Below are 24,818 nucleotides of genomic sequence, written 5' to 3'. Positions count from 1 at the left end.
CCTGGAGAATCCCAGGGATGGGGGAGCCTGGTGGGCTGCCGTCTATGGGGTCGCACAGAGTCGGACATGACTGAGGCGACTTAGCAGCAGCAGCAGCAGCACCAGCAGCACCAGCACCAGCACCAGCAGCACCAGCAGCACCAGCAGCAGCACCAGCAGCACCAGCAGCACCAGCAGCAGCATGGAATCTAGAAAAATGATATTGATAAATTTATTTTTAATTGGAGAATAATTGCTTTACAACGTTTTATTGGTTTCTGCCATACATCAACATGCTACTGCTGCCAAGTTGCTTCAGTCGTGTCTGACTCTGTGTGACCCCATAGACGGCAGCCCACCAGGCTCCCCCCGTCCCTGGGATTCTCCAGGCAAGAACACTGGAGTGGGTTGCCATTTCCTTCTCCAATGCATGAAAGTGAAAAGTGAAAGTGAAGTCGCTCAGTCGTGTTTGACTGTTCACAACCCCATGGACTGCAGCCCACCAGGCTCCTCCATCCATGGGATTTTCCAGGCAAGAGTACTGGAGTGGGGTGCCATCGCCTTCTCTGATACATCAATATGAATCAGCCATAAATCTACATATGCCCCCTCTCTCTTTAACCTCCCTCTTACCCCCCAGCCCCCACCATACCCCACTAGATTGTTACACATATCTTGTTTTTTATATTGGCCTTACTTCCTCAGTCTGGCCAGATAGTTATGAATTTCATTGAACTTAAAAAAACAATTTTTGGTTTAGTGATTTTTCTTTATTTTTTCTCTTTTTATTTATTTCATAGATTTTTTTTCCCTCTAATCTTTTAACTTCATGATTTGAATTTAATTGGCTTTTTCTAATCTTCAGCTGGAAGCTTAAGTCATTGATATCTAATATCTTTTTCTTTTCTCATATAGGCATGCTGCTGCTGCTAAGTCACTTCAGTCATGTCCGATTTTGTGTGACCCTATAGACGGCAGCCCACCAGGCTCCCTCATCCCTGGGATTCTCCAGGCAAGAACACTGGAGTGGGTTGCTATTTCCTTCTCCAATGCATGAAAGTGAAAAGTGAAAGTGAAGTCGCTCAGTCGTATCCGACTCGTAGCGACCCCGTGGACTGCAACCCACCAGGCTCCTCCATCCATGGGATTTTCCAGGCAAGAGTACTGGAGTGGGGTGCCATTGCCTTCTCCTAATAAAGGCATTTACTGCTATAAAGTCTTCATGATAAACAGCTTTAACAGCATGTCATATGTTGTCTTCATTTTTGTTTTAAATATTTTGTAATTTGCCTTTTAATTTCTTCTCTGAACTACAGACTATTTAGAAGTGGTCAGTGCTCTATAGGCTTCTGTTGTGGTTCAGTCGCTATGTTGTGTCTGACTCTTTGTGACCCCATGGACTGCAGCACAGCAGGCTCCTCTGTCCTCCACTGTCTCCTGGGGTTTGCTCAAATTCATGTCTTTTGAATCAGTGATGCTATCTAACCATCTCATCCTCGGCTGCCCCAAAATTGTCTCATTTAAATCTTAGAATTCATGAGTTGTTTTGTATGTTTACATAGATATGCAACCATAGCCACAATCTAGTTTGACATTTCCATCACCTAAAAGGATTCCCGATGTCTGTTTGCAGTAAATCATGGTTCTCATTCCCAGGTCCTGGCGATCACTGATCTACATTCTATCTCTATAGAGTTAACTCTATATAGAGTTATATTGCCTTTTCTGTGTATTTCATATCAATAGAAGCATAATGTGTCATTTAGAAGTATGTTGTTTAATTTCTAATATTTGTGAATTCTCTGAATTTCTGTTATTGACTTGTAATCATATGCTTTGTATGATTTTTATTCTTTTTAATTTATTGAGGCATGTTTTACAGCTTAGTATATCATTTATTCTGGAGAATTTTGCATCTACACCTGAGAGGAATATGTGGTTTTGTGTGGTGAATGGAGCATTCTAGAGATGTCAGTTATGTCAGGTTGAGTGATAGTGGTGTTCAAGTCCTCTACGACCCTGCTGATTTATTGTCTAGTTCCTCTTTTCTTTATTGAGAGTGTAGTACTGAGACCACCGATTTTTATGGTTGAGATCTGTAGTCTTCCCTTTAATTTTGTCAGTTTTTTAAATGAGATGTGTTTTGGGGATATGATGTTAGGTACTTATATTTTTATATTTTCTATTTTTCTGTTGAATCAACCATTTTTATCATTTTTTGGTCTGATGGTATAGTTTCTTCTGATACTGTTATATTCATTTCAGTTCTCTTATGATTACTATTTGCCTAGTTCAGCTTTCCCTATTCTTTCACTTTAAATCACTTTGTGTAATTGAATCTAAAGCTTATCTCTTGTGGATAGAGTACAGTTGTTGGTGTTTTCCAGTCATTAATTTGTGTCCGAATCTTTGTGACCCCACGGACTGCAGCACTCCAGGCCTCCCTGTCCCTCTCTATCTCCCAGAGTTTGCCCAAATTCATGTCCATTGAATTGGTGATGCCATCCAACCATCTTATCCTCTGCCGTCTTTTTCTCCTTTTGCCTTCATTCTCTACAAGCATCAGGGTCTTCACGGTTGTATTGCTGTTGCTCGGTCGCTCAGTCACGTCTGACTCTTTGTGACTGCCTGGACTGCAGCATGCCAGGCTTTCCTGTCCTTCATTGTCTCCCAAAGAGTCTCCTTTGACTTCTGTTCACAAAGTGATTCTGCTTTTTAATACGCTGTCTAGGTTTGTCATAGCTTTTCTTCCAGGGAACAAGTGGCTTTTAATTTCATGGCTGCAGTCAGTTGTATTACGTTATCTATTTGGTCTCAATTTTGCCAATCCATGCCTTTTTATTGGATTGTTAATCCATTTACATTTCCTATAATTATTGATATGGTTAGATTAATGTCAGCCCTTTTGCTATTTACTGTTCCTCCTTTACTACCTTATTTTGCTTTAAGTGGGTTTTTGGGGTATCACTTTTTAAAGTTAGTTTCTCAATTATACATCTTAACTTAAAACAATCTGCCTCAGATTATTCCTAATTTAATTGCTACGATATGAATTCTGCTCCAGTATAGCTCCTTTCTCTCTCTTGTTCTTTGTGATATTACTGTCATATATATTTATCCTGAAGTATTATATGATAGAAGTTATAAAATATAGTTTTGCAAGAACTTTTATACTTTAACATCAGACAACTGAAGAAAAAAGTATTCTTACTTTCTCTTATATTTATCTAAGTAATTAAACTTTCCTAGTGTTCTTTATTTCTCCATGGATTTAACTTACTGTCTGAGGACACTTCCTTTATGCCTCAAAGATTACCTTTAGTATCTCATGCAAGGCAGTTTTGGTAGCAATGAATTCTCTGTCTGGTTATTTGGAAATGTCTTCATTATTTCCTTCTTTGAATAATAGTCTGAATGAAGAATTCTCGATCTTCTGTTTTATATCATCTAGGCCTTATTGTTGTTAGGAAGGTCTGATCTGGTTCTTACAAGTAGTCCATGGTATTCTCCTATTAAATATAACAATTTCACAGAGCACCAGCATCACAAAGTCATTCTGTCACTATATGAATTGAGAAAAATGAAACAATTCTATAGTCATGTCTGAACACAGATGGAAAAGAGAACATTGCCAAAACCACAAAAATGATCAGACACATCCCACCCACGGTTAGTATGAGTAACTACTGCTACTTCACCAATTATAGGTTAGTCTTGTTTTATTCTTCCTATTTTGCAGATAAAAAACTTTTAAGATATGATCACAAAATTTCCTCTGCTCATGAAATCATCTAATCCTTAGCCAAGCCATATTTCCTTGAGCTTTTGTCCAAATCACCTAACACAAACTCAAATCCTGTAATACCCTCTTACTAAGACACTCTATAGTTCCCCATGGTGTGTGGTCTCCCCCACTACAACACATTATAAACCTAATTTTGTTCAATTACACCTGAATTCCCAGTCTCTTTGGCCAAAGAGCATTGACACCTGAATTAGAAAGGATAAAAGTTAGGATGGGCAAAGACATACCAGTTAAATGCAACCAAAACTAAATTATGGACAGTAACATTAATATCAGAAAAGTATTAATTCAAAGTTAATAAAAGTGCAGGGAAAGAGACACAGAAGTGTATAACGGACTTTTGGACTCAGAGGGAGAGGGAGAGGGTGGGATGATTTGGGAGAATGACATTCTAACATGTATACTATCATGTGAATTGAATCGCCAGTCTATGTCTGACGCAGGATGCAGCATGCTTGGGGCTGGTGCATGGGGATGACCCAGAAAGATGTTATGGGGAGGGAGGTGGGAGGGGGGTTCATGTTTGGGAATGCATGTAAGAATTAAAGAATTTAAAATTTAAAAAAAAAAAAACTAAAACTAAAAAAAAAAAAAAAAAAAAAACAAAGTTAATAAAAGTGAACAATAAAGGATAAAGTTTACAAAAAAAATTTGCTGAAAATTTGTATTTTTCAAAATGACATAAAAATGAGAAAGAAGATATTCCTGGATTACTGTAGTTCAAGACTAGCATTGAGCCAGATTTTTTGGTAAAGGGCCAAATCAGTAGACATTTTCAACTTTGCAGACCAGATCTCTTCAAGTACTCAGCTTTGCCATTTTAGTGTAAAAGCCATCACAGGCAATACACATGCAAATGAACATGATTGTGCTTCAGGAAAACTTTATATATAGATATTGAAATTCAAATTTTTACATAATTCTCATGTGTCACAAAGTATTCTTCTGATTAAAAAAAATAATTACAAGATGTGAAAACCATCTTTCCTCATGGGATGGTACAAAAACAGGTGATGGTGACCTGTGAATCTTGCTTGCTACTTCTCTAGTCATTGCATAGCTCACAGCCTCACATCTTACTGTTATGTTACTTCCTCAGTGGGCTCACAGCCTCACATCTTTACCATAATGTTCCTTTCTCAGCGGGCTTCCCTGGTGGCTCAGACAGTAAAGCATCTGCCTTGCGATGCAGAAAACAGGGTTCAATTCCTGGTTTGGAAAGATCCCCTGAAGAAGGAAATGGCAACCCACTCCAGTATTCTTGCCTGGAAAATCCCATGGATGGAGGAGCCTGGTAAACTCTTTGCGATGCCTTCTCTAATTACCTTTTAGTAATAGCACTCTTTTCTATCCTCTTTTCTACTTTTTGTTCCCCTATTGGACTTAAAGTAATTAAATAAAACTGTATGTTTAATTCGTTTGTTCTTTGACCCCTGCCTCCCACCTCCACTAAAATGTATACTTCTTGAAAATTAAAATTTTCAGTTTTGTTTACCATTTCAGTCCCTTTGCCTAAGAGTGTTTGGTGTGTTGTATGTAAATGGCAACCCACTCCAGTATTCTTGCCTGGAGAATCCCATGGACAGGGGAGCCTGAGCGGGCTAGAGTCCACGGGGTGGCAATGAGTCGGACACGACTGAGTGACTTCACTTCACTTCATACAATGGGAACATCAGAACCATGGGAAGAATCACACAACAGCAGATGACAGTAGTCACGTGGGTCTAGGGTTGGTCAGATGTCAGTGTCTCCAGTTTTTGAGAATATACGTAGGAGATCCCTTTACGTTGCTGCTTTGAGAACTCAGGAAATAGCTTGGGGAAACCAAGGGCAGGAGCATGAGAGCTAAAAAAAATTAAACTTTTATTCAATGGTCTGAGATACCAGGAGAGATTTTTCAAATCAGAGAATTTAGCCTAAAAATCTAGTCTGGATTAAATTTTTGTTTCATTATGGCTAGCTGGCAAACTTTTATAGATAGTATTATATTGGATATAGACAGAAACTATAATTTTATTTTCTGAGTTCTCATATCAATAATTTATTCATTCTTATCTTAATTAAAAAATAAGAGGAGAGTAGAAAGAGCATATTAGTAGTGATTGCCTTACAGGAACACTGGGGTTTTAACTCAGGAGAACTCTTTTCATTTGTGGATGCATGCTCAGTCACTCAGTCGTGTCTGACGCTTTGTGACCCCATGGACATGTCAGGCTCCTCTGTCCATGGGATTCTCCAGGCAAGACTACTGGAGTGGGTTGCTATGCTCTCCTCCAAGGGATCTTGGATATGTTTGTATAGCAAACATACTTTAACTGCCTAGAGCAATAGCTTGGGAAGTGTGATAAACACCATGAAAATCTAAAGCCACTTGAAACTACTTTGTGGGGCTGCATATAACAATTTGCTTTTTTTAAAAAATTTTTAAAAGCTAATTTTTTTGAAGTAGACATGAAAACAGAAAGTAGATCAAAGTATACATATCAGAATGTCAGATATCCAGGAAAAATACCTTCAATGATCTGTGTCCTTATTTCTAGAACAACCAAGAGTAAAATGTGTTAGTTTCTAATGTGTATTCCTCATCTGCCTAAAAGCCTGATAAGCAAAGTTAGGGATTTTTCCTGCAGATCTATTGCTAAGGAGTATAGGACTTTCTGAGTAGATCCATTCCTGGTTTATGAAGTGGACTATGACTGTGGGTGGGAGGACAGGATTCTGAAACTTCTTCTTCCTCTTTGAGAAGAACTACTTACTTTCTCAATCAATTTAAAAACAAGTCAGGCTAGCAAATCAGATGCATTCAGATAGGTCTGTTCATATAAATGCAGGGAACACTGCCGGCTGTAGGATGAGGAGGAGGGGCAACATGGGCAGGGGCACCACCTTTGGAAAAACATAGTTGTGTCCTCTGTCCATGGAGTTTTCCAGGCAAGAATGCTGGAGTTAGTTGCCATTTCCTCCTCCAGGGTATCTTCCTGACGTAGGGAGTGAACCCGAGACTCTTGCGTCTTCCGCATTTTCAGGCAGAGTCTCACCACTGAGGCACCTGGGAAGCCCCTGTTAAACGACTATCAAAGCGCATTTACAACACAGGCCTGGTCTCACCAGTCTTGCCAATTTAGTAAAAGAAAGTATCTAGATTTGTATGTAAGATCTTTCTGATTTTTAGATGTCAATGAGTAATACAAGATATTTAAAAATTCTATGTAGGTTAAATACAGTTCCATGTAGGACTCAATCTTCTGGCTTCCAGCTTGATGGGAGACTTCTGAACACGTTTATTGTTTGAGCTAAGATTACAGTTTGAGCTATGGTTATGTTCCCTGGTAGCTCAGACAGTAAAGCCTCTGCCTGCAATGCGGGAGACCCGAGTTTGATTCCTGGGTCGGGACGATCCCCTGGAGAAGGGAATGACAATCCACCCCAGCACTCTTGCCTGGAAAACCCCATGGACGGAGGAGCCTGATAGGCTACAGTCCATGAGGTCGCAGAGTCAGACACAACTGAGCGACTTCACTTTATGTTCTTTGACGTGATCACAGAGCTACAGTGCAGCACCAAGTTTGTGGGATTTGGGAGTATCTTTGCCATTCTGAGTGTCATTGCTAAGGAAGAACAGAAAAAAAATGAAAAATGGGATGTGGATTTGAGTACATTTGTGTTTCTGGAGTCTTGAGTTAAGATTCTGACTCTCTAGATAAAGAGATAGGTATAAGCCTAGATGTAGATTATAGATAAATTCACCTCTTATTCCTGTGTTTATCTTCCTTGGCAATGCCAGTCTCTTAGGGTGGGAAAGACATTCCAGGCAATGTAAACTTCAAATCCTAGTATACCCAGGCAACTATGTGAAACAACAACAACAAAAAGATGTTTTTTAGAGTTTAAAGTTTTTGATAGATATTTTGTAAGCATTTAAAGTGCTGTGTTGTTATGTTAGTAGCTTAGATGTGTCCGATTCTTTGCAACCCCAAGGACTGCAGCCCCCCAGGCTCCTCTGTCCATGGGTTTCTCCAGGCAGTAATACTGAAGTGGGTAGTCATTCCCATCTTCAGGGGATCTTCCCAACCCAGGGATCGAACCCATGTCTCCTACATCACAAGCAGATTCTTCACTGTCTGAGCCACCAGGAAAGCCCATTTAAAGCGGCAGGTAGTTGTAAATAAAATAGTATAATTGAAACCATGCTTTCAGAATTATATAGGTTAAATAAACTTTTGAAAACCTGAAAGGGGAATGAGTCTGTTACAGCATGGTTTTGGGGAGAGTAAATTCCAAGTACTAAACTATTTATATTCCAAGGAACATTTAAAATGCAGTCCTTTCATAAGTTACAGACTGCCTGCCTGTGGTCTCTTCTCCCAGAGAACAAGATTTGGCCATGAGGAGTATTTTCACCATTCTTGGAGCTTAGTGTAGCTGTTGAGCCAAGTTACTTAGAAAGGAAAAAAAAAAAAAAAAGAACATGATGTAGGGGTTGGGGGAGCATATTTAATGCTACCTGGACACCTTAGAAACACAGGACCACACTACATTTGAAAAGCCTGACTGCGATATTTCCTTTTTTCCCTGATCTCCTAATCGGAAACTTCCCTGGTCCTTTTCGGAGACACTTGATGGAGACCCAGCAAAGAATGACCCCACACAGACCTCACGGGGACCCTGGGGCAGTAGACGGGATTTCACAGGCAATCCATCCTCCCCTTCCCTGGACTTCTGATGCTTGATTTTCCTCTCTAACTGCCAGTTTCTGGAGGCTGAAAAAAGTTTTCAGTATGTGTCTGGAGTCCCTAGAAATGTGTCAGTCTTGGATAGCACATTTCCCTCATTCTAACTTGTACATAGTAGTTCCGTTTAATAATATAGATATGGCTATAAAGATACATTTCCACTTACTGTATGGCTATTTCTCACCTCAGTAAGACCATATCCTACATTTTTTATGTCATTGTAAAAGCTTCTTAATAGGTTTCTTCTTAATACTAAAGTGTTAAATAGGCAGTCATCTTTCAAACAAAATATTAAAATGCTCAAAATGCATACTATTCTTTACTGCAGCCTGCAGGTTCTGATAGCACATTAACAAGTTAGTTGTTTAAGCAAATAGCAGTATTGCTCATCTCCAGGCTTGAAACTTGTCTGTATGGTTTCTGACTTTAAAGCGCTATTCTAATTTATTTCAGGCTGTGTTCTTCCACAGTCCTGCTTAAACTGGACGTGGATCCTATTTACTAAACAGTTTAATCATGCTCCCCTGGGCAAGCTCTTTCAGTTAGCAAATAAATTCCAGTTTCAGACTTTCAAGCTTCTCCCAGTTTCCCACGATTACGTTAGAAATCAAGCTCTTTAAAGAAAGTTTTAGACTAATCCAGTTCCCTTTTCACTTTATATCCATTCCATAGCTGCTTCTCCTTTAAGACCATGTTTTTCAACCCCTCCATGGGAAATTTTCAAAATTTTAATCTCAAAAGGTTTTGCTCACTGTGTTTAGAAGCTGGGTTCATCAGCCCAGTAGACATCTATTGCCTTTCTAATCTTGACCTGTCTGCCCAGCTCATCTCTTCATCTTAAAGTGATGTCTCCCTCCTCCCAAGAAGGCTCATGTCAAAAGCACGCTTCATCTCAGGTGCACATAAAACAGTTTCTCCTTAAATATTCGAATCAGAAACCTCACTCACACAGGGCTATAGAAGAATTTTTCTAGGTGACCCTCTGCGTTTCACCTCCAAGGAGGCTTCTTTGGTATGTATTAAGTCAGCTCTTTGTTTCTCCTCTTCTCTCTTTAAAAACAACCACACAAACAAAATCCTTATTTTGTAATTTACCTGACAACACAAGTAGAAAAATGAACCTGAATGAAGGGGTGTGGTAAGTGGAATCATGGCCCCTCCAGAGGAGTCCATGTCCTGGTTGACCTGTAAACATGTCACTTCACGTGGCAAAATGGAGTTTGCATGTGTGATTATGGCCCTTGAGATGGGGAGATGATCCTGAAATATCCAGGTGGACCCGATGTAATCTTCATAGTCCTTCTAGGTGGAAGAAGGATGTAGGAGACTGGGTGTCGGAGTCAGAACTTTGAAGTAAGGTGTCAGCAAGCCACTTTCCTTTCTGGAGGCTCTAGGGGAGAATCTTTCCTTGTTTTCCTTAATTTCTAGAGGATACGTACATTCCCTAGCTTGTTGGCCCCTCCCTCCATCTTTAAAGTTCTGACTCCGACACCCAGTCTCCTACATCCTTCTTCCACCTAGAAGGACTATGAAGATTACATCGGGTCCACCTGGATATTTCAGGATCATCTCCCCATCTCAAGGGCCATAATCACACATGCAAACTCCATTTTGCCACGTGAAGTGACATGTTTACAGGTCAACCAGGACATGGACTCCTCTGGAGGGGCCATGATAAATGATTAATTTGGATGTTTCTGGCTTATATGAATGTTTCTTCCCCCAAATCAAATCTTAGCAAGCAAAAGGCTGATGTCAATTCTGCAATAAAAAAATCACAGTTCTTCACTCTGTTTCCAAAGCAAAGCCATTCACAACCCAGATCCCTCTGACTGAAGATTCTTCTGGAAGGACCTTGCAAAGCCACAAGTACAAATGATTAACATTCTTCTGATCCATTCCCAAAGGAATGTACAGCCTATTACCAGGTTTACTATGCACTGGAATACAGGAATATTCAGCTTGATAAAGGCTTCTCAGCTACAATTTCTGAGCTAACACTGCTACCAGGAGATCTGAAACACCATCACGGTTCTCCAGTGAGTCAGCTCTTCACATCAGGTGGCCAGAGTACTGGAATTTCAGCTTCAACATCAGTCCTTCCAATGAACACCCAGGACTGATCTCTTTTAGGATGGACTGGTTGGATCTCCTTGCAGTCCAAGGGACTCTCAAGAGTCTTCTCTAACACCACGGTTCAAATGCATCAATTCTTCGGTGCTCAGCTTTCTTTCTAGCCCAACTCTCACATCCATACATGACTACTGGAAAAACCATAGCCTCGACTAGACGGACCTTTGTTGACAAAGTGATGTCACAGTTTACAAACCATTATATACACTTGGAGTTTGAATAAGATTCAAATGTAATAATTCATGTGTCTTTATAGTCTGAAAATTACCTCTATAACTTCTACTTCCTGATGATAAGCTAAAGATATAAAAATTCACTCTAATGGTAAAAGTTAATTTTTGAATTTTTAATCAAATAATTAATTCTAATAATTGAACAATTTTAATTAGGATTTATGTGTTTAGTTATAAGTGTAACTGTTTTTAGTGAACCAAAGACAATCATTTACATTCTAACCTCTGTTGTTTTTCTTAGCCTTCTTTCCAGTCACTTATTAATAAAATGTTGTTAAACATTCATTTTAAGTAACACTGGGTAATACTAACTTTGTAAATTTTGGTAGCTATCAAGTGCTTAATGAAGTATAATCTGGTGGAATAGCTTTGCTTATAATAAATACCATAATATCATTGATAATATAATAATAAGAAAGCTAAATTAATTATGATGCAGACATAATATAGGAGTTATTTTTTATAAAAATGGTACATGTCCACTATAAAATTTAAATTAAATGAAAGAGTATAAAAGGGCAAAACAAGCTATTTCTAATGTTGATATATTACATATATTTGGGTAGAAAGTAAATAGAAAAAAATATAACAATGTAATTATACTGCATATGGTATTTCCAGTAAAAATTTTACATTTTATTTCACTAAAATGTAATAGTTGACTGCACAACTTAATTTGAAACAAATGCTGATGTTTGACCATTGTTTCCTTACCACAAAAGCTGTCAATTTTTTAAGAAGTGTTTTAAGGTCATGAAAAATGGTTAGAAGAATGTTCAGATTGGAGATATTGGACATTCATTATGAATGAACATTCATTATGATAAAAGATGAGAAAACAGTGTTCTTCTATTTTTGTTTTCACTCTCTGGATTGGTGCAGACCCACCTCCCGCTGCTCTTGCCCTTGTGTGGTCCCCTCCAGCTCTGACTCACAGGTAATCAGCAGGATACAGTGAAGGTTAAAGAGTATTACCTCCATGATCACATTGTGTAAGATTTTAACGTCCATCTTGCTAGGGGTCAGATCCTTGCAAAATGTTACAATAAAAGCCTCAGTTTCTTGCTGGTTATCCCCACTAGTGCTGCCCTCACTTTCCTCCTCATGAGTCTTTTTAGAAGACTGTTCACAAGACAGCTTCTTGATTTGTCACAGTCAACAAGGGAGAGAGTTTTAGTAAGACAAATTGTTTCACTTATGCCTGGTTTTATTTCTGACAAATGAATGACACTGCCTCCTAAGTCTCATTCCATCCTTAAAATTCACCCTGTTGCTTACCCTAGGGACTGGAGCTGAGAGTCTGTGTAATGGGGGCTCAGAAGTTGTTAGACTTCACATACAACTTGGCAGGCAAGCTCCTTACAACCATAAATATGGTTAATTTAATACTTATTCCTCTTTTAAAATGTCATCAGTCATTTGAGCAGTCTCAGGGCTGTCTGAGAATTTACTTGTATTTGGAAGAACCTGCAGTAAAAATCTCTGAGTTTTTCTTAATTACAGTGGTCATAGTTATTTAATTTCAAAAATGAAAAGATCTATCTGCTAAATTGGGCTTCCCTGATAGCTCAGTTGGTTAAGAAACTGCCTGCAATGCAGAAGACCCCAGTTTGATTCCTGGGTCGGGAAGATCTCCTGGAGAAGGGAATGGCTACTTGCTCCAGTATTCTGGCCTGGAGAATTCCATGCACTGTTTAGGCAAAGGAGTTGCAAAGAGCCAGATATGACTGAGAGACTTTTACTTTCATCTGCTTAATCAGGGAGCTTAATTTGTGTAGCTAACATTTGAAATTTTCCCATGACCCTCATCCATTTTCCCTTTGTGAGTTTAGCTTCTGTAATTCCACTAGATTGCTGTTGGGCTGTAATCATGTGGTCCCACTTCTCCCACCCTAGAGGTATGAACACCAGTAGGTGTGATCATGCCCAACCCCCCCACCCCAGGCCATGGTTGAATGAGAGAGTGTTGGTGTGCTCAGGAAAGACCACAGCAACTTTGGAAATTGCTATAAGCTTTGGGGAAGTTATTGAAATTTTTGTTTAAATAAATTTTAGTGAAGTTTCTGTCACTTGCAACTGAAATAATTGTGACCAATATAATTTGTTTTGCATTTGGAATTTTTGATAAGAAACACTTTTGTTTTTGGCTTCTTCATTAAACTAGATATATTTGATTTGATTCCCTGAGAATTGTGCCCTAATTTAATTAGTTAAATGTTGGTTACTTAAGTGAGGATGTGTGATTGGATCTCTTATTCTGTGTTCCAGACTGCATGGAAAATATTCAATGAAAGTGTTACTAGTTCTCTATGTCCTCAAATATTTATAGCAGTTACATTTAATGTAGCTCAGTATCTTTATAATTTTTAGGGCATGAGTGATATTCAAATTCAAAGGCTAATTTGTTTCTAAAACATTTTTTCTAATGATTAATCACACATACATTTTCAACTCTCACAAAAATGAGATTAAATAGAAAGTGAACATTTTTAGCATGGAAAGTGGAGTTTGAGATGAAATGGTCAGAAATATTTGTCAAATATAATACCATGAAAATATTAATCTTACATTTTGCAGGATATTTTGATACTGTGTCAACATAACTATGTATTTTCCTTGTTTTGTAAACATTATGCTTTTAAACATTGTGTAATGTTACTTCACTTCGTAAGTGCTAAGGAGATAGTTCTTATGATCAGAAGAGAGATGTTAAAGGTTTACTTAAGTAAAATTTTAAGTCTTGGTCTTTTTCATGTTGCTGTTTTACCTTCAGATGCTGCTCACCCTTTATTTTAAGTGCTTCAGTCACTATTTTTCATTCCTCTATTCATTTATTAAGCAGCTTCCCTGGCAGCTCAGTGATAAATAATCTGCCCGCAAATGCAGGAGACCCAGGTTTGATCCCTGGGTTAGGAAGATCCCTTGGAGAAGGGAATAGCAACCCACTCTAGTATTCTAGCCTGGGAAGTCACACGGACTGAGGGGCCTGGTGGGCTACAGTCCATGGAGTCACAAAGAGTTGGACACGACTGAGCAACTAACATACTCGGTGGTGGGCTGGATGGGCATGACGGTAGGGAAGAAGAGGTTTCAAAAATGATTGTTAGGAGTCTAACTTTGCACCAAAAAAATGGATACTGATCTCATTGACTCAAGTAAAGAAACATTCTCCTCTCAATTATCACAACATTTAGAACCAGTTTTCCTGTGAACTGTCCCCCACTTCCCTCACTTGATCAAAATTTCCATATTCTCCGACATAAAACTACCCAGACCAAACTAATATGTTACCATGTGGATGACTGATTCATCAGATGGTGCAACAAAGGGAAATGAAATATTTTGAGTACTATAGGGCAGAAATTTTAGGACATGAGAAATTTCAGTGTTTTTCTTTCTTGTTATTTAGATTCATCTAGAAACCTTGATAAAGATCCCTAAATGTCATGAGAATAAATATATTGAGGTGGTATGTTATTTGTTCAATATAGCTCTCTTTCAGTATCTTACATTACTGACACATAGTAGTTTTAAAGTATTGGCTGTTTATCATTCCAAACAAATAACATATCATTGAGTGTAAACAGAAAGTAAATAGAAAGTCATATTAAGTCTCATAGCATTGTCCCTTGTTTGATTGATAAGAATTTGAGAATCCATTTTTCATTTTCTCCCAGACTTACAAAAACCAAGCTTAACTCTTTGTAAATTGCTTTTACTTTTTCTACTGTTTAAATCAAGATGAGTTTAAATCATTAAGACCCTCAGTGTCATGAAACACTTATTTTAAAGCTGTTGAAATCTGGGGCTACTTTGTCAGCAAACCGCTTCTGGGCATATACCCCAAAGAAACTGTCTCCTAGGCTCCTGAGAGAACATGAGTGAGTATGTTCAATGTGGTGTGGCTGTTGGGTGGGGGGACTGGAGAGCCGCTGGAGTCATGGAGAGCTGAAATGGGTGTATGTAAGTGATGGAGAACTGCAGCAGTTAGAAGCACTAGGATATATACACACACAGGGCTGTATGCTACGCCTTAAGGCATGATGCTCAAGGGGAAGAGGAAGGCCAGTATGAAACACATAACCCAGTAGCATTTATTAACTCAACCAATATAGTTTTCAGTTCAGTCCTTTAGTTGCATCTGTAGCGTGGCAGGCTTCCCTGTCCTCCATCAGCTCTCAGAGCTTGCTCAAACTCATGTCCATTGAGTCAGTGATGCCATTCAACCGTCTCATTCTCTGTTGTTCCCTTCTCCTCCCACCTTCAATCTTTCCTCAGGGTCTTTTCCAATAAGTCAGTTCTTCGCATCCAGTGGCCAAAGTATTGGAGCTTCAGCTTCAGCATCAGTCCTTTCAATGAACATTCAAGATTGAGTTCCCTTAAGATTGACTGGCTTGATCTCCTTGCAGTCCAAGGGACTCTTGAAGAGTCTTCTCCAACAACACAAAAGCATCAGTTCTTCAACATCACAAAAGCATCAATTCTTTGGTGCTCAACTTTCTTTATGGTCCAACTCTCACATCCATACATGACTACTGGTAAAACCATAGCTTTGACTATATGGACCTTTGTTAGAAAAGTAGTATCTCTGCTTTTTAATATACTGTCTAGGTTGGTCATAATTTTTCTTCCAAGGAACAACTGTCTTTTAATTTCGTAGTTTTCAGAGCACACCAAAACTAAGACACACCATAAACACATAGGAATAGTTACCTATGAAGAAGGACAGGGGAATGAGAACAGGGACTGAGGATCAGATGGAGTAAGTAGCAATGTAAACAAGAGGAAGCATGAGCAGATCAGTGCATTGAGGTTTCTGACTGATTCTTTTCTCCTTATCTGAGGTTCCCACATCACAAAAGATAAAATGCTTGTGTTAGAAATTACATAAAGGTGCAAAGAGAAAAATAAGATAGCCCCACCATCCTTAGGAATTCCTATTTAGATGCTGCTTTATTCCTTTCAAATCTCATGTAATGCACTTTTACAGTTGAGAACATAATAAATACACAAGTTTATATCTTTTTTCCTCTACAATGTTATGTCTTCCCCCTCCCCGCACTTTACAGAGTAAGAGGTAGTGAAGACTGATATAGAGTTTTCTAGCTTTGGCATTTAGTAGCTTTGTTACCTTGGGCAAGCTGAATAACCCTGCTGGTGACAGTTTCTTTATCTATAATAACAGGTAATAATATCTACCTCCCAAGGTGGAAATCTGAAGATTAAATGAGATCATTCCTGAATGGTACCTAATTCACTGCTGGCACAGAGTTTGGGCAGCTTCTGCTTCTAGAAACATTTCCTCATGCTGGTCTTAAACATAATATGTTGTAAAAGATGTTGTAATGTTTCTCTTACAATAAACACTCATATCTCTCATTCCTGGATATTTGGATTGCTTTAAATATTCTATTGTTATACGTACACATTTTAAGATCATCTGTATGCTTAAATTTTTATCACACCGTATTTCCATAGGAGAGTTTTAATTATTAAGCAGACATTATTAACATATTAAAGGCTCTGATAACAAAAATGCTCCATTTTCTCCAACAAGCTGATACCAATACATCTCCTCAGTCTCCTTTTTCCCTAAAATGCAAATTTCTTATTTTCCTTCTTAGATTTTTTTGGTCATCATATCTTTATCCCTTCTTTCTAAAAGATTTGACTCCAATAAATTACTGTTACTACTTTTATATACCTCTCTCCTTTTTCCTCCCTGTTTTCTTAAGTTCCAGATGCTCTTATTAGTTTGGGGCTATAACTCCATGTTTGATAAGAGGTCTATTCTATCTTTTATTGAAAAAAAAAAGCATGTAATTGGGAATATTTTCCTAAGTTATTTTTAATCTTAAAAACTAGATCTTTGTGATTTATTTTCTTTAGCCTTTTGGGGAAAACCTTGAATACTGTCATCGGCCTATTTATATCTAAATTTTATACAAGACAGAGGCAGACTGTAATTTTCTTTGTTCTAATAGCCACTATGTTAGCATTTTGAATAAGTACACTTTAAAACTTTGTAAGCAGTTGGCCATTCATTCATAGTCTTCGTATATAATATTTAGGGTAGCAAAGCAGTGCTTAAGATCACTTATTAGTCTATAGGGAGATATTACACTTGTGTTTCCACCCCAGTGTCAAAACATCCAGGAAAAGGTGCCTGGATATCTTTCCTTCATCTGCAAACTGACAAAATCAGGGGGTATGGTTATCACAAGATAAATTTATGCACAGGAATTAATCAGCCATCACTTACTGCGTGTAGAGTGTGGGCAGCAGATTATGTGCACTACAGCAGAAGAGCTGAAGGAAAAAAAAGGCTGGCGCCCTTCCTTCCAAGAACTTTTAATCTGGTTGGGGTAGACAGGACAAAATGAGAAAAGAGAACTAAGCTTATAAGGTAGCATGTGTGGTGTCCAGGAGTGGAAGAGATGGTGCTGTAGGGCTTTCATGGAGAAGGCGTACAGACTAGAGGGGTCAGAGAAAGTGTCAGGCCAGCTGACGTTTGAGGAACAGATGGGATATAGATGAATGAAGTGGAGGATGATGTGTGCAGTGGTAAGAGTGGTGGGGGATTGGAGGAGGAAGGTCAAAGTAGATCAGAGTGTTTCGGGGATCCTAGCAATATGACCAAACCGGACAGCAGCAGGCAAAACCCTTAGTGAGGCTGTAAAATGGAATGCAGCAGGGCTCTAGGGGCAAAAATTCCCCCTAAACACAGAGGTCTCTGCCACATATGTGAGGGAGCATTGTCCAAGCAATTCAAACTTGTAGGTTTATGAGTGAATCAGTTTAGTCACTGGTCAGTGTACATATGGAAACCAGAACATTTTCAATACTTGGTATTTGATGTGGGTTTTGACTTGTTCAGTAATGATTTCTCTTATTCATAGATGTTATCTGTCCCAAGTAATTTTCAGTGAGCAAGTGAGGGAGGGTAAACAGCAAGAAAAAGGAATGAACTAAGAGGAGTAGAAAAAGACCTAATAAACTATGCCAAGAACAGCTGTGCTTTGGCCTCATAAGGGCATATGTTCTGGGAAAAGTGCGTTAAGAAAATGAGATTAAAACCAGTGAGATTATGCAGATAGAAATCAAACTGGAACTTGGAATTTCCCAAAGATTGACAACCAAATGACAGTGCTAAGAAGGAAAATCTACTCCCTACCAAAAAATCACTCAAAGCCAAGTTCAGCTAGGAAAATCCAAGTGATGGGGTGCTGCTTCAGCATTCTTATTCATTCTTAACAAAATGGGCAACTTACCAGTAAGTTTCACAGCATGATTGATAAGAAAGGGGATAAACTTTTGCCATGAATTACTCAAGTTCTGTTGTAGCGAAGCTTCTGTGGTCAGCTTCTGTGCTTCATTGCTGTAGTGCTGAAACTTTTATACCGCTTACCTCATGTCTTAGGTTACAGTACAGGACTTCAGCTGGGAGTGGAGAAGGTTGGAATCTTGAAGTCTGCTTAGCTGATTTTTTAATCAAAGGTTGCACAGTTTGCCTGTGACAATCCTAAAAAGGAAAGTTGTGTTCTGGAGCTTTCGTAGAGTATGCTTTAGAAATTTTACATAAAAATTGGCCATTTATTTATAGTTTTCACATACAGTATTTAAGATAGAAAAGCAATGTTTCAGATAACTTCTTAGTCTGTTGGAAGACATCATCTGTAATATTTATTATTACTGATATTAGTATTAGAAAAGAATTCACTTAATATTTGAGTCACGTTTAGAACGATGATTGTTCATTTACACTGATTCAAAATGTTACAAGTATAGGAAGACAAGACTTCAGAACATTTTGAATCTAGGCTTTCCTTAAGTGAATTCAGATTTATTCAGCAGTGCCTACTTTCTGCTTCTGTTGGTTTGATCATTTGTGATGCGAACTTGAACAAGGTCATCTATAGCATCCCTCACAGTGTCTTTTAGAGATCAGCAATCTTTTTCCATAAAAAAAAAAACAGATAGTAAACATTTTAGGCTTTCTGGAGAGACTAGGTGGTCCCCATCACAACTACACACCTCTACTATTGAAACCCAAGAGCAGCCATAGACAATAAGGAAATGACTGTGACTGGGATAATAAACTTGACAAAAACAGACAGTGGGTCAGATTTTCCCAGCAGACTGTAGATGCCCTTTCTGATCTATGTTTTAAAACCTTAAATAGAGACTTAAGTGAAAGAAACAGAGAATTGGGCTGTTGGTTCAGTATTTCAGCTGTATTTCCCATTATACATTTTTCTATTCTTGATGCTAAATTAATGTGATTTCTAAAACTCTATGTGAATTCTTTATATTACTTATGAAAAAGATCACCGTTGGAAGGAAAGCTGCAAGAAGATAAAACTCTTAATTTTAATCTTGCCTATTAAAGCACATTTTCTAGACTGTGTATTTTATATATATTCAAATCTAGGGTTTCTTTGAGTGAATTCAGATTTAGTTAGCAGTGCCTACTTATTGCTCACACACACGTGCTCAGTTGTTTCAGTTATGTCCAACTCTCTATAACCTTATGGAAGTAGCCCACCAGACTCCTCTGTCCATGAGATTCTCCTGGCAAGAATACTGGAGTGGGTTGCCATGCTTTCCTCCAGGAGATCTTCTCGACCCAAGAATTAAACCCACATTTCCTGTGATTCCTGCATTGCAGGCAGATTTTTCATCTGCTGGGTCAACGGGGAAGCCTGTATATATAGCTTTTGCAATTTCTGCAAATTCTAATAATATTTTGATTTCCTTATTTTAGTTTGTTAAAACTGTAGGACAAGCTCTCACTTCAAGTTTGGATAATGTGTGCCTTAGTTCTTAGTGGAAATTGTGGTGGTGGTGGTGAAGAAGCAGGACCTGGAAAAACATGAGGGAAAAAAAGGGAGAGAATCACTGACATAGCTTAATGCCTTTGCTATTTTTGAAAACAGGGGTTAAAACTTATGAATACAGTGAGTGAACTGTGTGTAAGTGGTAAAAGGTGAGTCTGCAAAATGAGGATATTTTATGGTTTCCCTTATGGTAAGAAATCAGGGAAGAAGCTAAGAAACACTGAATGCATATATGTCATAGGCATTATGTTAGAGATTTTTTTTTAACTATAAAAGCAAGGTAGATACTTTTATCTTCATATTTGCAGCTGAGGAAACTGAAGCTTGGAAAAGTTAATATCATAATTAGTTAATAGCTGAGCCAGTATTGAAACATGAACTATAAAATTAAGAAGCCCAAACTCTTTCCATTGTACTTCATTGTACAGATTTGACCCACTAAGACACGTCTGATGAATGAATCTTCGGCATCTATGAGAAGCTCAGTGATGGCTTCCCTATGCAGCCTAGGTTGACTCTCCATGGTACATGAAAGGAATGATGTTCAGGAATAGCACAGGCTAAGTGATGGCACAAATCTACCAGAGGCAAAGTGGACATAATTGAAAAGTGAGAGATAAATGATTAATTTGGATGTTTCTGGCTTATATGAATGTTTCTTCCCCCAAATCAAATCTTAGCAAGCAAAAGGCTGATGTCAATTCTGCAATAAAAAAATCACAGTTCTTCACTCTGTTTCCAAAGCAAAGCCATTCACAACCCAGATCCCTCTGACTGAAGATTCTTCTGGAAGGACCTTGCAAAGCCACAAGTACAAATGATTAACATTCTTCTGATCCATTCCCAAAGGAATGTACAGCCTATTACCAGGTTTACTATGCACTGGAATACAGGAATATTCAGCTTGATAAAGGCTTCTCAGCTACAATTTCTGAGCTAACACTGCTACCAGGAGATCTGAAACACCATCACGGTTCTCCAGTTAGGAAGCTCTGGAGGTGCTGGAGTTTGGCACAAGTTAAAGTGGATCGAGTGAGTACCTGTGTGTGGGAAAATAGGGATATACAACCTGACTTAGTAACTGACAGAAGCCGTACATTTTTTCACTGACCTGTGAAATAATAGCTAATAAAGGCCAAGTAAGAATGGCCAAATGGAAAACTTTCCATCCTTTCAAACAATTGTCTGAAATAATTTCACATTTCACCCAGAATTTCAAGAGATTATCCTGATCTTCAAAGAGTTAAAGGATATAAGATTAGTTGTTCCCAAGATGTCCCCTTTTAACTCACCTACTTGCCCCTTGCCCCCAGTACTAGATGAATCCTCGTAGATGATGGTGCCTAAAAGTTCATCCCAGTAGTACTATTTCCAATCCCAGAAAATATACTGAACCTGACATTTTTACTGAAATAGACTGGCAAATGCTGTGGCATTTGAAATGTGCTATTCATCCATTATAAGCAGAGTACATCATGAGAAATGCTGGGCTGGATGAAGAACAAGCTGGAATCAGATTGCCAGGAGGAATAGCAATAATCTCAGATATGCAGATAACACCACTCTTATGGCAGAAAGCAAAGAACTAAAGAGCCTCTTGATGAAAGTGAAAGTGGAGAGTGAAAAAGTTGGCTTAAAGCCCAACATTCAGAAAACAAAGATCATGGCATCTGGTCCCATCATTTCATGGCAAATAGATGGGGGAACAGTGGAAACAGTGGCTGACTTTATTTTTCTGGGCTCCAAAATCAGTGCAGATGGTGACTACAGCCATGAAATTAGAAGATGCTTACTCCTTGGAAGGAAAGTTATGACCAGCCTAGACAGCATATTAAAAAGTAGAGACATTACTTTGCCAACAAATGTATGTCTAGTCAAGGCTATGGTTTTTCCAGTAGTCATGTATGGATGTGAGAGTTGGACTATAAAGACAGCTGAGTGCCGAAAAATTGATGCTTTTGCATTGTGGTGTTGGAGAAGACTCTTGAGAGTCCCTTGGACTGCAAGGAGATCCAACCAGTCCATCCTAAAAGTGATCAGTCCTGAGTGTTCATTGGAAGGACTGATGTTGAAGCTGAAACTCCAATACTTTGGCCACCAGATGTGTGAAGAACTGACTCATTTGAAAAGACCCTGATGCTGGGAAAGATTGAATGCAGGAGGAGGAGGGTATGACAAAGGATAAAATGGTTGGATAGTATCACGGACTCAATGGACATGCTGCTGCTGCTGCTGCTGCTGCTAAGTCGCTTCAGTCGTGTCCGACTCTGTGCGACCCCATAGATGGCAGCCCACTAGGCTCCTCTGTCCCTGGGATTCTCCAGGCAAGAATACTGGAGTGAGTTGCCATTTCCTTCTCCAATGCATGAAAGTAAAAAGTGAAAATGAAGTCGCTCAACTCCAGGAGTAGGTGATAGACAGGGAGGCCTGGCATGCTGTGATCCATGGGGTCACAAAGAGTCGGGCACGACTGAGTGACTGAACTGAACTGAACCGAACTGACTCATCCATTAAGTGTATTTTTCTCAATTCCCTTAAGAAGGATCAACAATAATTTACATGAGAAAAGAAGTGAGATTTATGTTCTCTTGTTTTTGGCTGTTAATTCTCGCTGACTTATGTCCCAACCAAGCTTGAAGGGACCTTTCTCATCTTGATATTCTATAGAACATCATGCTGGTAAACTATGTTGATGGTATCATGATAATTAGACCAGGTAGCAGGAGGTGACAAGTAATCTAGAAACATTCTAGAAGTACTAAGAAGTCACAGGCATTTGAAAACATGGGTAATAAATCCCATGAGAATTCAAAAGCCAGTCATAACAATGAAGTCTGCAGCTTGGCAGATAATCCCTACAACTTTCCACTAATAAAGTGACAGGCTATATTGTGCTTGGCAATAATGCTCATTCCTACTTATTCAGTGACTTAGAAGATCACCAAGTCAGAGTGGAGCCCAGAGTAAGGAGAACAGGTTTTGTACCCTAGAATATCTATGGTGTTAGGAGTTTCCATGATAGGAAAGAAAGCTTGTGGTACCTATATCCCTGACAGAAAGATGCTTCATAAACTTTTAGAAATCTAGACCAAGGTTTTTTCCTTTTGCAGGAGAGAACTACTCACCATTTTGTAAATATCTCCTGGCAGACCACTAGGCCTTGGTAAACACTGAGTGCCTAACCATGGAAGACCAAATGAGTATGCAACTGCGATTTTGTATCATGACTTGAGTTTTATTATTAACAGTTACTCTGGATACCTAGCTTATACTAGAATTATTACAGGCAAACTGGGGTTTAAGGACATTGTATTTCTAGATGACAACTTATGATCAACTGAAAGACTAGGAAACAATTGAGTTTAGTTCTCAGATCATAAGTTGAACACCATGTTGGTATCAGCTATAAGTGAACTCTGGCACAATACAGACCATTAGAGAAGGGAAATTCCCCTAGGGGGCAAAGCTGAGACCTGTACACTTAGAGGTTCACTTTGCACGGATCAAGAAATGGCATGAGGTACGGGTATATGTGGACACCTAAGAGGTGGCTGATGGCACAAATGGTAAGTCAGGAGACTTGAAGGAGTAAAATTGGAACATTAGAGTCAAAGGTATATGGAAAATACATTTTGAATGGTCTTACGGGAGTGACTGTAAGACATGGGTTTTTGTGCCTCATGTTCAGTTCACTTCAGTTCCATCGCCCAGTTGTGTTCGCCTCTTTTCAACTCCATGGACTGCAGCACACCAGGCCTCTCTGTCCATCACCAACTCCCGGAGTTCACCCAAACTCATGTCCATTGAGTCGGTGATGCCATCCAACCATCTCATCCTCTGTGGTCCCCTTCTCCTCCTGCCTTCAATCATTCCCAGCATCAGGGTCTTTTCAAATGAGTCAGTTCTTCGCATCAGGTGGCCAAAGTATTGAAGTTTCAGCTTCAACATTGGTCCTTCCAATGAACACTCAGGACTGATTTCCTATAGGATGGACTGGTTGGATCTCCTTGCAGTCCAAGGGACTCTCAAGAGTCTATTACAACACCACAGTTCAAAAGCATCAATTCTTTGGTACTTAGCTTTCTTTATAGTCCAACTCTCATATCCATGGAGTCACAAAGAGTCAGACACTCACATCCATACATGACTATTGGAAAAACCATAGCTTTGACTAGATGGACATTTGTTGACAAAGTAATGTCTCTGCTTTTTAATATACTGTCTAGGTTGGTCATAACTTTTCTTCCAAGGAGCTAGTGTCTTTTAATTTCATGCAATTAATTTCACTGCAGTCATCATCTGCAGCGATTTTGGAGCCCCCAAAAATAAAGTCAGTCACTCTTTCCACTGTCTCCCCATATATTTGCCATGGAGTGACGGGACCAGATGCCATGATCTTAGTTTTCTTAACGTTGGATTTTAATGCAACTTTTTCACTCTCCTCTTTCACTTTCATCAAGAAGCTCTTTATTTCTTCACTTTATGCCAGCCATAAGAGTGGTGTCATCTGCTTATCTGAGGTTATTTATATTTCTCCTGGCAATCTTGATTCCAGATTGTGTTTCATCCAGTCCAGCATTTCTCATGATGTACTTTGCATATAAGTTAAATAAGCAGGGTGACAATATACAGCCTTGACGTACTCCTTTCCTGATTTGGAACCAGTCTGTTTTTCCATGTGCCTCATGTTAATACCTGACAAAAAAAAAGCTCTCTATCGAGGCATCATTAATAAGTGGAAAGACAGGAAGACTTGCTCTGTGAGATCAGACTTGGCCTTTCTGCTGCTGGAACAGTGTCCTGCTCATGACTTGAGATCCTTGATGGCTAATAGCTGGGATTAAAGGGAGAAATATCAATAACCTCAGATATGCAGATGATACCACCCTTATGGCAGAAAGTGAAGAAGAACAAAAGAGCCTCTTGATGAAAATGAAAGAGGAGAGTGAAAAAGTTGGCTTAAAGCTCAGCATTCAGAAAACTAAGATCATGGCATCCAGTCCCATCACTTCATGGCAAATAGATAGGGAAACAGTGGCAACAGTGACTGACTTTATTTTTCTGGGCTCCAAAATCACTGCAGATGGTGATTGCAGCC

Source organism: Ovis canadensis, chromosome 5 (genome assembly GCF_042477335.2).
Source record: "Ovis canadensis isolate MfBH-ARS-UI-01 breed Bighorn chromosome 5, ARS-UI_OviCan_v2, whole genome shotgun sequence".
In the NCBI taxonomy this organism is placed as follows: domain Eukaryota; kingdom Metazoa; phylum Chordata; class Mammalia; order Artiodactyla; family Bovidae; genus Ovis; species Ovis canadensis.
The sequence above is the reverse complement of the archived record's forward strand: the minus strand, read 5'-3'. Positions refer to the sequence as shown.